The sequence below is a fragment of the Onychomys torridus genome, chromosome 15 (genome assembly GCF_903995425.1).
Source record: "Onychomys torridus chromosome 15, mOncTor1.1, whole genome shotgun sequence".
Classification (NCBI taxonomy): domain Eukaryota; kingdom Metazoa; phylum Chordata; class Mammalia; order Rodentia; family Cricetidae; genus Onychomys; species Onychomys torridus.
Window position 1 is genome coordinate 59,858,014 of NC_050457.1, and position 13,649 is coordinate 59,871,662.

At 35.3% G+C, this 13,649-nt stretch overlaps 1 protein-coding gene and 1 pseudogene across 2 annotated transcripts in view; one reads left to right on the forward strand and one right to left on the reverse strand.

The window, feature by feature from the left end:
* The window catches only part of Cdh12 (cadherin 12), a 684,197-nt gene that overhangs the window by 306,749 nt on the left and 363,799 nt on the right, over nucleotides 1-13,649 (forward strand). The window lies entirely within an intron of this gene.
* Nucleotides 910-1,650, reverse strand: LOC118596188 (annotated as a pseudogene).

A 13,649-nucleotide genomic window follows, 5' to 3' on the forward strand; every position in this document is an offset into this window, starting at 1 on the left:
AAAAAACAAAAACAAGATATGAGTAGAAAAGGTGAATAATTATATTTCAGACCCATTAATTGTATTTGGTTGAAAAGTTATATTCTTACTAACATCTTTTCATATCAGAACATAAGGAGTGAATTATAACAAGTCAAGATTTTTCTGAAACTTGAAAAGTTGATATTTGGATAGGTTTTCTTATTAAAACAATACTTAGATATAATTAAAAATGATTTTTACAATCCATTTTATTCATAAAAATCTATGTTCTCTCTCATAGAACAAACACTACTAGAAGATATTTTCAAAACTAAACTTTTTTTTACAATGGATGGTAAATAATATACAATGGCACACAATTGTATTAAACAATATTTTCTTTATAATTATTGTAAATTAGTATTTCACTATGTACATTTTAATCTATAAAAATACTTCATAGGCTTGTGAACATATTGTACCATATGACTAAATAGAACATATAAACAAAATATATAAACAAAAGCTTATGATCAAAATTATACCACATAAAGGCTTGCAATATAATGCATCAATATAAAAAATGATCATTCTAAAATTTATTCTTTTTAATTAACTAATGTATTGAAATACTTGAAATATTGGTTACTAGTGTTTTTTTTTAGTCAACAATTATATTTATTTGCATATACCAGGAAATATCTGACATAGATTGCTATTAAAATAATTTCTATTGATTATATTTACCCTTAAAAATTAAGTAAATCTGTTCCTTGACAACTTTATACCCATGTACAAGGCATTGCGACTGCTCTCGCTATGAAACACATTTTATCACGTTGATGCAACAGCAGAGACAGGTTTGGAAATTTATCATGTTGAAAAGTCATCCATCCAAATGGCAAAATTTGAAGAAGTGCCAGGTCCCTCCCCCCCATACCAAACCCTTTATTTTTCATTCCTGAAATCAAGAATCAACTTGCTTAAGAAAGTTGTTAATCACAAATGGACCTTGTTGGAGAAGTGCCTCTCTCAATGGCTCCCCAGTAATTACAACAAAATGACTTGTTTTAGGGTTCTTATTTCCCACTAGGGGACTGTCAGCTTTGCCGAGCACTACTGTGGGAGGAGTTCTAACGTTTGCTAAGCATTATCAGGATAGAGATATGTATCCAGACATGGCATAAAGGAAGCTTGTGCACCCTTGAGGAATGAACTGGGAATGCTGTGCTCCTTGGTCTAATTAAAAGCCTAGATAGAAGGTTGGTGCATGAGTATAAACCTTACATGTTATTTCCAAGTCTCCTGAAATGATAGAGACTGTCACACCATTTGTTGTGGGTTTCTGGATCTCTTCACTTTTCATTTCCTGGTACTGAGGCTCCAACATCTTTTCAGGGCTTCTGAAGTTTACCCAGGCTGTAGGGCTTGGGCTGAATCCTCATGGCAGGACACTAAGGCATGCAGAACGCCCTGGCCTGCAGCCATTCATTGTAGTATCCCTTTAAAAAAACAAAAGCAAAAACAAAAACAACAACAACAAAAATGACCTGTTCACAGAAGCGTCTGTGGGCCATGCTGCCCTCTTCCAGAAGGTACAATCTTTTCCACAATCTCGATGTGGGCCATCAGGAAACCCTCCTGGCCTCTCACATTTAAATTCATCAAACAATAAAATGGATTCAGATTTTTTTTTTATTTATTTGTTTCCCACTCTGGTCTGCTAATGCTCCTGAGGGCCTTTGCTCCAACACATTCTACTTGCTCACCTATTACCACTGAGAAAGTAAGCTCCTAAGATGGCACAGTGAATAGTCTATAAAGAACACTATGGTGTGGAGATGGAAGTAGTGCAGGTGCAGGAAGGGGACTCTTGTGGTGATTGATGTCTCTTCTGTGACAGGGACACAGGAAGCATGCATGCAGCACACAGAAGATAATTTACATCACACGTGCTCCTCACTGTAACTCAGAGATGTGCTGTCTGGCCTCAGGGAGGCAGGAGTCTCTAGGTATCTACTAGAAAATTTTAATAGAAGCATTTCTACTGTATACTAGCATCCACTTAAAGTGTTTTATTCGAAATATATCAGTGAAGCAAAAAGGTAACACCTCTGTTGCTATGAAACTTGTGTTCTATCAGTTTAAGATAGGAAGTTGCTATTAGATATGAAGAAAGAGGTAATTCGTAAGGAAAAGTGAGTACAACTCAATAAACATATAGACTACAAGTGTCTAGAATGTCTGAGGAATGAAGAGGGCCAGTTTTGCAATTTACAGTAGAGTGATAAGGGAGACACCCATGAAGAAAATTAAAGTCAGTGTAGACACACAGGACTTACACAGTGGAGAACTGAAAGACATTGACTTGTTACTTCTCATCTTAAAGGAAAATGTTGTTTCCTTGCTAAGTGGTGGAGGGAATGATGATGTAATTGTACCCATGCTCAATTAATTCTTATAACTACTACATGAGAGTACTCTGGGGAGAAAGCAGGGAAGTGAAAGAAGAGCCACAGTTATGAGATGAAATGAAAATATGTCCACAGCACATTTGCGACAAACTTAAAAAAAAAAGCAAAAATCTTCTGAGAGATATGTATGTATCCAGAAAGAGTCTACACCCACTAAAGTTGGCAAAGGGTACCTCCTGACACAGCTATCTGGCTCACATGATTTTTCTATAGCAACTTTACTTGACTGGAAAAAAAGGATTTTGTCCTCCAGGCTCATTTCTGTTAGTCACATGAATTACCATGTTTCTTCCTCATCTGAAAGTGGGATTTAATTATAAGTAGTGTTCCTCTATCTATGCTTAAAAAGACTAGCAGAACTACTGCTTGTAAATAAAATGATAAACTGGTAGTTTGTATAAACACCCAGCAAAGGAGATAGGTGTGTCCCTTAGGAAGCACAGGAAACAAAGACTACCAATGTTATATTTTATTTGGTTTGTCTTATTTAAATAAATATTTTCTGTGGAAAATTGACCATCAGGCTGAGCCCATTATTTTCTCTCACCTATTGTACCATATGATGGACACTTATTGAAAGAAAAGTTCTTTGAATGGTTACAGAGAAATTTAGAGCTTGTACTCATTAATATGTATAGTACAAAAGAACAATCTATTGTATAACATGGGGGAAGTGACTTTCTAATTTTCATTGATCTTATATAAATGTTATTGTTATTTCTCTCTTATTATTTGTGCTCTATAGTATTATCCTTAAGGAACCCAACACAAAGAGACAAGTTTCTACTCTGTGAAGTATAACCATGCCACTGCCTAAGGTTTTCATAAGTAAGCAATGACCTTAGCTTCAGAAACTTCAAAGTTCTTTCAGCCAACAAATGCTAGTTAAAGGAAAAGCTTGCTCATTACATAATAAGACAGTTCTACTGTAATACATGCTCCATAAATACTATTTTTTGCACTGAGCACCAAACTTGTGATTGAATAATGCATGTAAAAGAGGTATAAGTATTTTATCTTTACAAATGATGTCTATGACCAATGCTACTCTAGGATGCTCTGGAATGTTGTGATGAGAAAACTCACTTGATCCTCAATTAACACTTGGAATTATTATTTGTATTTGACACAAATAGAAATGAATGCAATGATTTTCAAAGATTCATTCCCAATTAGGATAGTGCAAGCAAAAGAAATGGGTATGCAAACCCCCTTTTAAAAATTATACTTCCATTTTCTTTATAAATTAGGTTTCAAATATTAACATGAACATGACACAGTAAAATGAGACAATACATGACATTTACACAGAAAATTGTTTTCTTGAGTATTAGAATATTAACTTTGTTGTAGAATTGTGAATTCTCCTATAATCTTAAGTTGGAGAGAAAACACTGAACTAAAATGCTTTTTAAACTTTTGCCCAATACATGTTTGGAAAGATGCCCAAGAAACAAGTCCAATTCAAATAGGTTCACTCAAATTTTGCCTGTAATCAGTACTATCAAATTTTACTTTCAATTAAAAATAGTTCAGAATTGCCTTATTGCTATTTATGTATTTTTCTTATGCTTAGTTGATTATTAGAAAAATACACTATGAGAATTTTCATTATTGCATAGTATAAATTTTATTTTATATTCATATCTTTTAAAATTTAAAGGTCAGACTAAAATATAGAAGAGTTTACTTTTTTGAGAAGTGACCTAATATTTTACCTCCTGTATATTTGTAGGCAAGTGATCTATATATCCATCTGAATTCATTATTCAGTGTCCTTGATAGGACATACCATTTATATTTGGTGAATGACAGCTCAACAGTTTTGAGTGTGCCCCTGTGTATGTTCTTTCCATTTCTTCATGGAGGCATGGATCTGAGGTTTCTGTGAGAAAATATTATCACTGTGTGATACTCTTGCTCTGTCAGAACACCTACAAAATTACTCTTCTCAGCTGAGACATAATGAGTTCCCCTTTATGGCCAGGTTCAATCTTCCTTCTGTTGTAGCAGGCAAAGGACAGAGAGAAATTGCTCAAGATGCAAATTATCTGGACTCTTGTGACCCAGGTGAACCAGACCTTACAAAGTGCCTGTCAGGGAGATGTAAATTTCTCATAAGCAGCTAGATCATTCCATTGAAAGGAAATATTGATTTTCTTGCAGAATCCCCAATGCAGAGGTGAAAGACTTACAAGTCTGTTGATGTAGCTGCCTCCTAGATTTTCCATTGTTGAACCAGACTCTTTAACCTGTTAATACTAAAATTCATATGCTAGAAAGACATGTTGCCAAAACATATCGTCTTTCTTTCATTAATAAACAATGAGAGAAGGAAAACAGATACATTCTACAGTCACTATGGTAAAATTCCAACACCCTGACATCTTATTACTGTGTAATCAATACACATTAACATAGGCTGCATTATGCAAATGGAAAAAATTGTATGCCATCTCAGTGAAAAATGGTTCCACAATTAAAGTGTCAAAAGGTTAAGGAGACCATTTGGTATTGCATGTAGTTATAATTTTACCTTAGAACTTCTCTCTTCTCCCATGTGTATTGTCCTCTTTCTATTACTGATTTCAAATTTAAAAATATTAGCAAACCCCAGCAAGCTACTTCACAGCCTACATAAAATGCTATACTTTGAGATCACCATCATAGTTTGGATAGATTAGATATGCACATGATTTAAAGTGGTTTCATAATGATCAAAAAGCAGAAAATACTCTGTGTTCTTTATGATTCTTTAAGCATATGTAGGCGTGCACTCACAAAATGAGGTATAGATAATGGCTCTCCACAATTTTCATGCCTATTTTCCTTTAGAACATGAGTAGGACTGCATAGGCACAGTCTGTTGCATAGTAACAATGATGTTGACTTATCTTTGAAAAGACACTGTTCTTTCTTTTTGGCATTTCTTCCCCCATTCAGTTTCTATTTGCTACTCACACACCCTTTTCTTTAGAGTGCATTTTGTACTGTGCTTATGTTTCTGCAATCTCATAGGAAGTGCTGGAGGTACTATGATAGGCGATTAGTTGTTCTACTGAAATTGATTAGAAAATGAATACTTTTGAGCAATGTAGGACAATGAGTGTGCTCACACACAATGTTTAGGGCAGCCAAGCCAGTGAGTTGCCACTTCTATAATTCTTACCAAATGTGTATGTGAAAGCAGAAATAGGATGCATGGTGTCATCCCTTTTTTAATTTTTTTTTAGTAAGAGAAAATGCAAGCTTGCATGGCTCACCTTCAGGGAACCCCTAGGGGTACATTTGTGCAGTGACTTACCCACCCAAATCAAGCATTAAGGAAGTGGAATAATGGGACCTGGGTGCATTCCTGACGGCAATGTAGGCTTATTAGATTAAAAGTTCTGGAATGCCCATACAGCAGAATGAATCATCGTATAGTCCCTGTTTGGAAAGGAACAACATCATTTTAGTCCATAAAACATCCACAAGGGACACGCATCTTTAAATCATTTTAAAACCAGTGTTGGCTTTGCCCCTGCCTATGGTTTAGGATGTGCATGCTGTTTCTCATTCTGTATCAATTTCTTTCCTTCTGTAAAATATTAACATTTCTTTTCAAACATTTTGAAGGTCATCAAAGAACCCTAGGTCCCTTGTTCTGTCCCATAACATGGCACCCACACAGAATGTAGAATTACAAGGAAATTTGAATGTATTTCTAAAACATAGACTGTGACACTTTATTATGCTTTATCTGAGCCCATGGTTAGATGATAACATGATCAAATGACATTATGTCTCTTCTTTCAATAATTTTATTAATTAGTGCTAACCATCCCTTAAGCAAATTTTCTTCATACAAAGGCTTGGACATATATCTTTTTTTGTAGGTTTAAATTACTTTAAGAAGTTCACATATAAATTGACTGGTACATATGTCAATCATATCATGAATGCCATCTGTAGAGTATTTGCATATGTTATGTTTAGGGCTTAACACTTGGAACTGGATAACCTTTCAGGAATTTTATTCCTGGAGAAGATTAATCATCCTCTTTCAGCAGCCATTAAGTGCTAAAAATATTCATGTTGGGGTGAGGCCTTTTGAAGGTTGACTCTTTTACCTGATCCAAGCTGGGATCTCAATCTGCTGAAATAAATTACAGTGTAGATCTTGTATAGGCAAACATATTGTCAAGAACTCATATTGTGATGTTCTCTGAGCCTTTTGGTATATACTTATGCTTTGGAGGCATAGGGTCCGGCTGGGTATCTCATAATTGTTCTCTTCATTTTGATCAGTTGTTGATTTTTGTAATGGCTGATGCCCATTTTTTTCAAAAGTTTCTTTGATGAGGGGAGAAATAGATATCCTTGTTTTAGATATTATGATAAGTATTTAGAATGCAGTTAGGAAATAAAATGAGCTGAATTAGAAAAGTGGCATCGAGTTTTAACCACAATTTCCCAATATTTTGTTTTACTGTTTCATTTATGATATTGGGGATTTTTAGTTATAGACTAAACCTCCCCACATGTTGGCAGTGTAAGTTTGTCCTTAAGTATTTCATTCTGCTGTTTATCTTCACCCTACCTAATACTGAGCTTATAATAACACAGTAGATTTTACTTTGTAAGCTGTGAAGCTGTGTCTTTTTAGTTGAACTTAAAACTGGTCATGATTTTGTCACATGAACTCTTTGTTTTTTTAAAAAAGAAAGAGCTGGCTCTTGCTATTATCTGAAGAGCTACAGGAGAGGTATACCATATTATGAGAATTCAATATATACAAGGTTCATTTGACGTTTTGAGCCAGTACCCTTTTGTATCACAGGATGGCCTTGAGAGTACTGCATTAGTGAGGATGCTTTAAAGAAATGAACTGACAGAAGGAACTAGTAATGGAGAGAGTTCCAGGTAAATCCCGTAGTGTTGCCAGTTTTCAGTATTTATTGGGATCCTGGAGAAGTAGGGTTAAACTCCAGGGAAGGAATGGATTGGGAACAGGGTCAATAATCTTTCCAGGGAGAGAGAAGTCAAACAGGCAAAAAGCACAGGATTCTTTCCTTCATGTCATTTGAACTGTGCTGCAACCAGAAGGTGTGGACCAAATTTACAATGGGTCTTCCCACCTAAAATGATGCAGATTTAGGGTTGATCTTCCATCTCAAGTATTCTAGCCGAGAAAATGCGTGACAAGCACTCTTCCAACTACTTACATTCTAGCCTTCATAGAAGGTTCTTCAATCCTGTCAGGGAGCAGCTATGTGGTGTAACCTGAAGCCAACCATTTATGACTACAAATACAAGACCTTTGTACAGGAACCACAAGAAAACTATTGTTGTTAGCAATCAAGGAAGGGTAGTAGGCACAGATTTCCATAATCAGTTCCCTGATGAGTATGTGCTTAGTTAATTGGTCATATCAAGGCTCTTTGGCCAAAAGAAGTATTACAATACTAAGTTTATATTAAGATGCTAAATTTGTGGTAAAACAATCCATCACAAAGAAATGGAACAAAAAATAAAGTTCTATATGAATTATGAGAGTTCAGTGGATATCCCTCTTAATATTTATTTAAAATAGTTACATTATTATCATTATTATTATTATTGACAATTTTATTTACCTCTTATTATTCATGTATAATTTAATAAAGTCCTATATATTGATGTATTATAAAACGTCTTGCTACACGTAGGCATCAAGAATAATCACCATGATCAAATTATTTTGCTTACCTAAAATATTCCTTTCTGTAAGGCAAAAAAAAAAAAAAATTAAATGTTCTGCAAGTAAACTTTAAATAAAAACAACATTATTTTCAACTGCAGTGATCTCATTCTACTTTAGAAAGACAGAGATTATTCACTCTGCACAAAATAAATTCTAATCATTTTGACGAATTCCTCCCTATTCTCCTTGGTAACCACCATTCTACATGAGGCTCTTCCCTGTTACAATTTAATTAGCCTATAGATACCATAATTAAATGATAGTTACCATTCAATTTATTGTCTATCTGTTTTTGGACTATTTAGTTCAAATAATGCCTTCTGGGTTGTCACAAATGAAATGATTGCCCTTAGGTTTAAGTTTAAGTTACGTCCCATTTTATAAGAACTTGATATTCTTCATTCTCACATCCATTGATGGAACCATAAGTTGATTTTTCTATCTTGACTACTTTTAAGGATGCAATGAGTATTTCATTAATTTTTACTATTTAAAAATGTAGACAAAATATGTTGAACATATTTTTCCTCCTTCAGCTCATCCCATTGAATAATTTAAACTTAAGTATTCATTAATACATATTTAGCACCTACTGTATTAGGCACTGTATTCCTACTTAAATATTTTTTACTTCTCCATGCTTAAACCTACAGTATCTGCTACAGATTAGTCATGGAGACAACTGAATTATTTGTCAGTGGCTAGATAAGAAATGTAGTAGAAATACCCAATGAAATATCACTCAGTCTACAAAAGTAAAGCCTACCTTCTATGGCAGTGTGGATTAAACATGAAACATTCTGTAACTGAAATAAGTCAGATATTGAAACAAAATATTATGTAACTGCTCTTCAAACCTGCTTGGTTCATGACTATTAGTGTTTAAAGCTCAGTTAATTAAATCTGATCATGTGTGCACCAGAATATTCTATTTTCCAAGTCTTTTTATTTGAATAAAATAATCAATAAGTTCTAGTTGTTAAATGAGTTGATCTTAATGGTTTCCAGTTCCACTAACAAGGCTATTTTTCCATTCTCCTTTAAAAATCCCTGAACCACAGCTTTTCTGGATGTATAATTTTCATTCTTGCAATTGCTTCTGGGGGAAAAATTGCTGTAAATTAATTTTCTCTGCAATTAGGTAAATGAGGACCTACATTCCTAACATGCTCTTAATTTAGGAAGTACTGATTTCAATACTCAGAGGATAAAGTGTAAAAAGATTGAAGGGAACCCAACCCTTTTAGAAAAGATTTTGACTTGTCACAAAATCAGATGAAGAATTTTATCTACCCTTCATGGAATGGTGTATCAAATTTGAATTGTACTTCCTGTTTTAAAATCACACCCTACCGAGTCTTTGCTAATCTCATGTACTCAGCTTCCATTTCCCGAAAATGTTCTTTATTGCCTTTTAATTTTTCTATATGTTAAAACTTTTTATGTAAGATCCAGGATTTGCCTTTTGTTTTGCTTTAATATTCTTTAATATTTTACAAATGATACAGAAGCAAAAAAAAAATCTATGATTACAGATTGGCTGTCAAGTTCAAATATTTGACCACTGCTAAACTGACTGCAAATAAGTTTGTTTTTATTGAATGAATTTTCTGGTGACCAAAAGAACGTGTATGGATTCATACATAGACATAAATATGAAATAGATTAATTACTGTAAAGAATTAACAAATCATAAGCTATCAGTACACAATTATGGATGTGTATGAGGTACTAAAATCTAGCCAGGCAGTGGTGGTGCATGCCAGTAATCCCAGCACACGGGAGGCAGAGGCAGGTGGATCTTTGTGAGTTCAAGGCCAGCCTGGGCTACCAAGTGAGTTCTGGGAAAGGTGCAAAACTACACAGAGCAACCCTGTCTCGAAAAACCATAAAAAAAAAAAAAAGATACTAAAATCTTATTTCCTTACTAAAAGAAAGTCACTTAAAGGCCCTCTGTGTAGTGTACAAAACTGCCTTGCGGGGTTGGAGATTTAGCTCAGTAGTAGAGCACTTGCCTAGCAAGCCCAAGGCCCTGGGTTTGGTCCTCAGCTCTGAAAGAAAAAAAAAAAAAAAAAGACAAAACTGCCTTATATGGAACAGTCATTGTAGGTGGAGTTTTCATGTCTGGACAGCTTGCTCCCAAATAACCAGCAGCTGCTTCCCAAATTACCACACACAGACTTATATTAATTATAAATGCTCAGCTCAAGTTTGTTACTAGCTAACTCTTACACTTAAATTAACCAATATTTCTTATCCATACTTTGCCACATGGTTTGGTCCCTTTTCTCAATACCACGTACCCACCTTGCTCTCTGTGTGTCTGCTTAAGAACTCTCTGACTCCACCCATCCTCATCCCATCACTCTCAGTTTAGATTTTTGTTCAGCTATTGGCCAGTCAGCTTTTTCTAAAACAAGGAGAGAAATACATATTCACAGTGTACAGAGAATGTTCCACAGCAAATCATAGCTGGCAAAGTTCCATCTGTTGCTATCACTCTGCACATGTTCTTAGGACTGAAAATATTCAGAAGTCTCTTTCCTGATTTGTCCACTTAGGAAAGATACTATATTGTTTGTGTAACCAAAGAACACCAGTAAAAATATATATTAAATCATATAGCCTCAGCTCTGTCTGCTCTACTTTTATACCTTATAAAAATTGTTCTATTGTGATAAAAATTAATATAAAAAATGGAATACTGATACAGTTCTTTGTAACTATAGAGCTAGGAACAAGTTCATTTATTTCTCAATTTTTATAAAACATTTTTTTCTCTGATAACTAAGAACACACTACCTAGTTATATAACACACACACATACACACACACACACACACACACACACACACACACACACACATACATATATATATATATATATATATATATATATATATATATATGCTTTAGATAATATATTTGGATCATGTTTTCTATTTGTATTTTAGCCTTTGAATCTTTGAGTGCATAATCAAATGGGTTAAACAACTCTAATGATGCTATTATGCATTTTACATAAGAGGCTTGAATTTGTTTGAAAAAAAATACTAACACACACAAAATGCCAGTTGGAAAAGTGGTACTAAATATGTAACAAGTAGTAACACACTTTTTATTTAATGAGAACAGTTATTGAATTGAAGAGTGGTAGTTAATAAGACCATGGCCTCACAAAGGGATACAAGATAAAAAAAAAAAAATTGTATGTAGGAGACTCATACCAGAGAAGACACACATGTGAGTAAGGTTACTTCCAGATTCTAAAGTCCAATATGTTTGTACAAATTTGAATGGAAAGTTTATTGAATAAATCACCCTCTGCATTAGATTTGTTCAATATATGCTGAGGATTTTATGCTTTGTTAGTGAATTCCATCAGCTTGTGAATCAAGTGTGTCTCTGTAGTTACTGTTATGCATCCTACAGGATGGCATTCTAGGGGTCGATGAGGGAAGAAAAAAAAATATGTATAAACAGGGGACCACATGACTTAATGTGACAGGATGATTTTGTAACATTACAGATTTTCTATAAATTCTTGCTAAGCATTGTTTGAAATCAAGTCTACAGACACAAAGTTTTGCATGTGAAATAAATGCAGTGAAACCATGTGGTGAACCCCAGAGCCAGTCTTGGAAAGGGAATCCTCAAGTGAAACATTGCCATATGGCTTATTGTATTGGTGACTTAGCCGGCAACTGAAAGTCAGGCATTTTAATAGGTTGAATTGCATTTTCCTAGAAGACATGTGCATATTTTATCCTAAGATAGTTGACATCCTCTTAGAAAATGTGAACACTAGGCATAATAATTACGGACTTTATAGGAGAAATAAATTAAAATAGGGTACAGAGGCCCAGAAAACTAACATATATGATGGCCACATGATGACTGAGTAGGAAAAAAGAGTGATGATCTTACCTAGTACCCACCAATGCTATGAGGCAAATGGAATAGATTTGCCTCCAGTGTACAGAAAAACAAAAACAAAAACAAAAAACAGAGACATCTTGATTACAGGCTTTTGACTTCTACCCACTGAGAAAATATATTTCTTATACTTTAAGGTGTTAAATTGGAGATGATTTGCCACAGGAGTTCTTAAAATGAAGTCACTTACTAATGCGTCCCCATCTCTGCTGTGTGACTCTGATCAAGTTACCTCTTAAAATCATCCCTGACATCTGAAGGAGAAACAATAAAGTCAAATCCTTGGTAATATCAATGACAGAATGTGGATAGCCATCACACAGGATCTGTAACCCTGGACTATAAGGATTATGTGAAGAAAAATAAGTAAATCACTCAAACTGACGCCCAAATACACAAGGCAATTTGAAAAGAAGGCTTTTAACTGCAGATGGCTGAAATGACAGGTAGATGAACCTCAAAGGGGTAGACAGCTGGCATAGTGAAGTCCAAGTGAACAGCAGGCTGCCAGCTGGAGAGCCAGGAATTAAGTGTGTCCTGTCTATGGAGGTGGTAGGACATAGGAACATAGTCCTGGGGCAATTGGCACACTATTAGAAAAATCAAAAGCACAGATATAGCATGACTTGTGCACTTGAAGGAATCAAAGCTAGGAGAGAAAAAAGGACAGATAACAGACATACTGGAAAAGTACCATAGGTAGCCTGATCACTGCCTGATAGATTCTATTTATGATGTTTTCTAAAAATTGTCACCTTTTTATGATAGCAGGGTGAATCAGGGTGATTGCAATATGGTACTTTTTTTCATGTGTGTGTGTGTGTGTGTGTGTGTGTGTGTGTGTGTGTGTGTGTGTGTGTACGTGTGTACATATTGAAGATGCTTTCATACTTATATTTTTATATACGTTGATGAGTGTCTGAGTTCTGTGCGTGCACACATAGAGGCCAAAGGATTACCTCGGATGTTACCCTAAGCAATGACATCTATATTCTTTTTTTAATTTCATTTTTCTTTATTAAGAAATTTTCTACTCACTCCATATACCACCCACAGATCCTCTCTCCTCCATCCTCCCACCCCCCAGGTCTCTCTCCCCAGCCACCCCTCATCCCCACATCTCCACATATCCCAAATCAAGGTCTCCCATGGGGAGTCAACAGCCCTCTGGATACTGAAGATGATTGTCTGGCTCGAACTGTTTGGGGGCACTCAGGCAGGGGGATCGGGATCTGTCCCTGGAACATGGGCAGGCTTCTGGGAATCTTGTGCCTGTGGTGTGCTGCCTTGCTCAGCCTTGGTGCAGTGGGGAGGGACTTGGACCTGCCTAGGCTCAGTGTGCTGGGCTCTGCTGACATCCATATTCTTTGACACAGGCTTTTTTATTGACCTGAATGTCACCAATTAGACTAAAGTTGATGGCCAGCAAGCTCTTTGAGTCTTATGCTTCATACTCCATAGAGCCAGGATGATAATTACCTACCACCACGCCCTGCTTCTCTCTTTGTTGTTGATTGTGTTTGTTTTTATTAGATGAGTTCAGTGTCACAAAC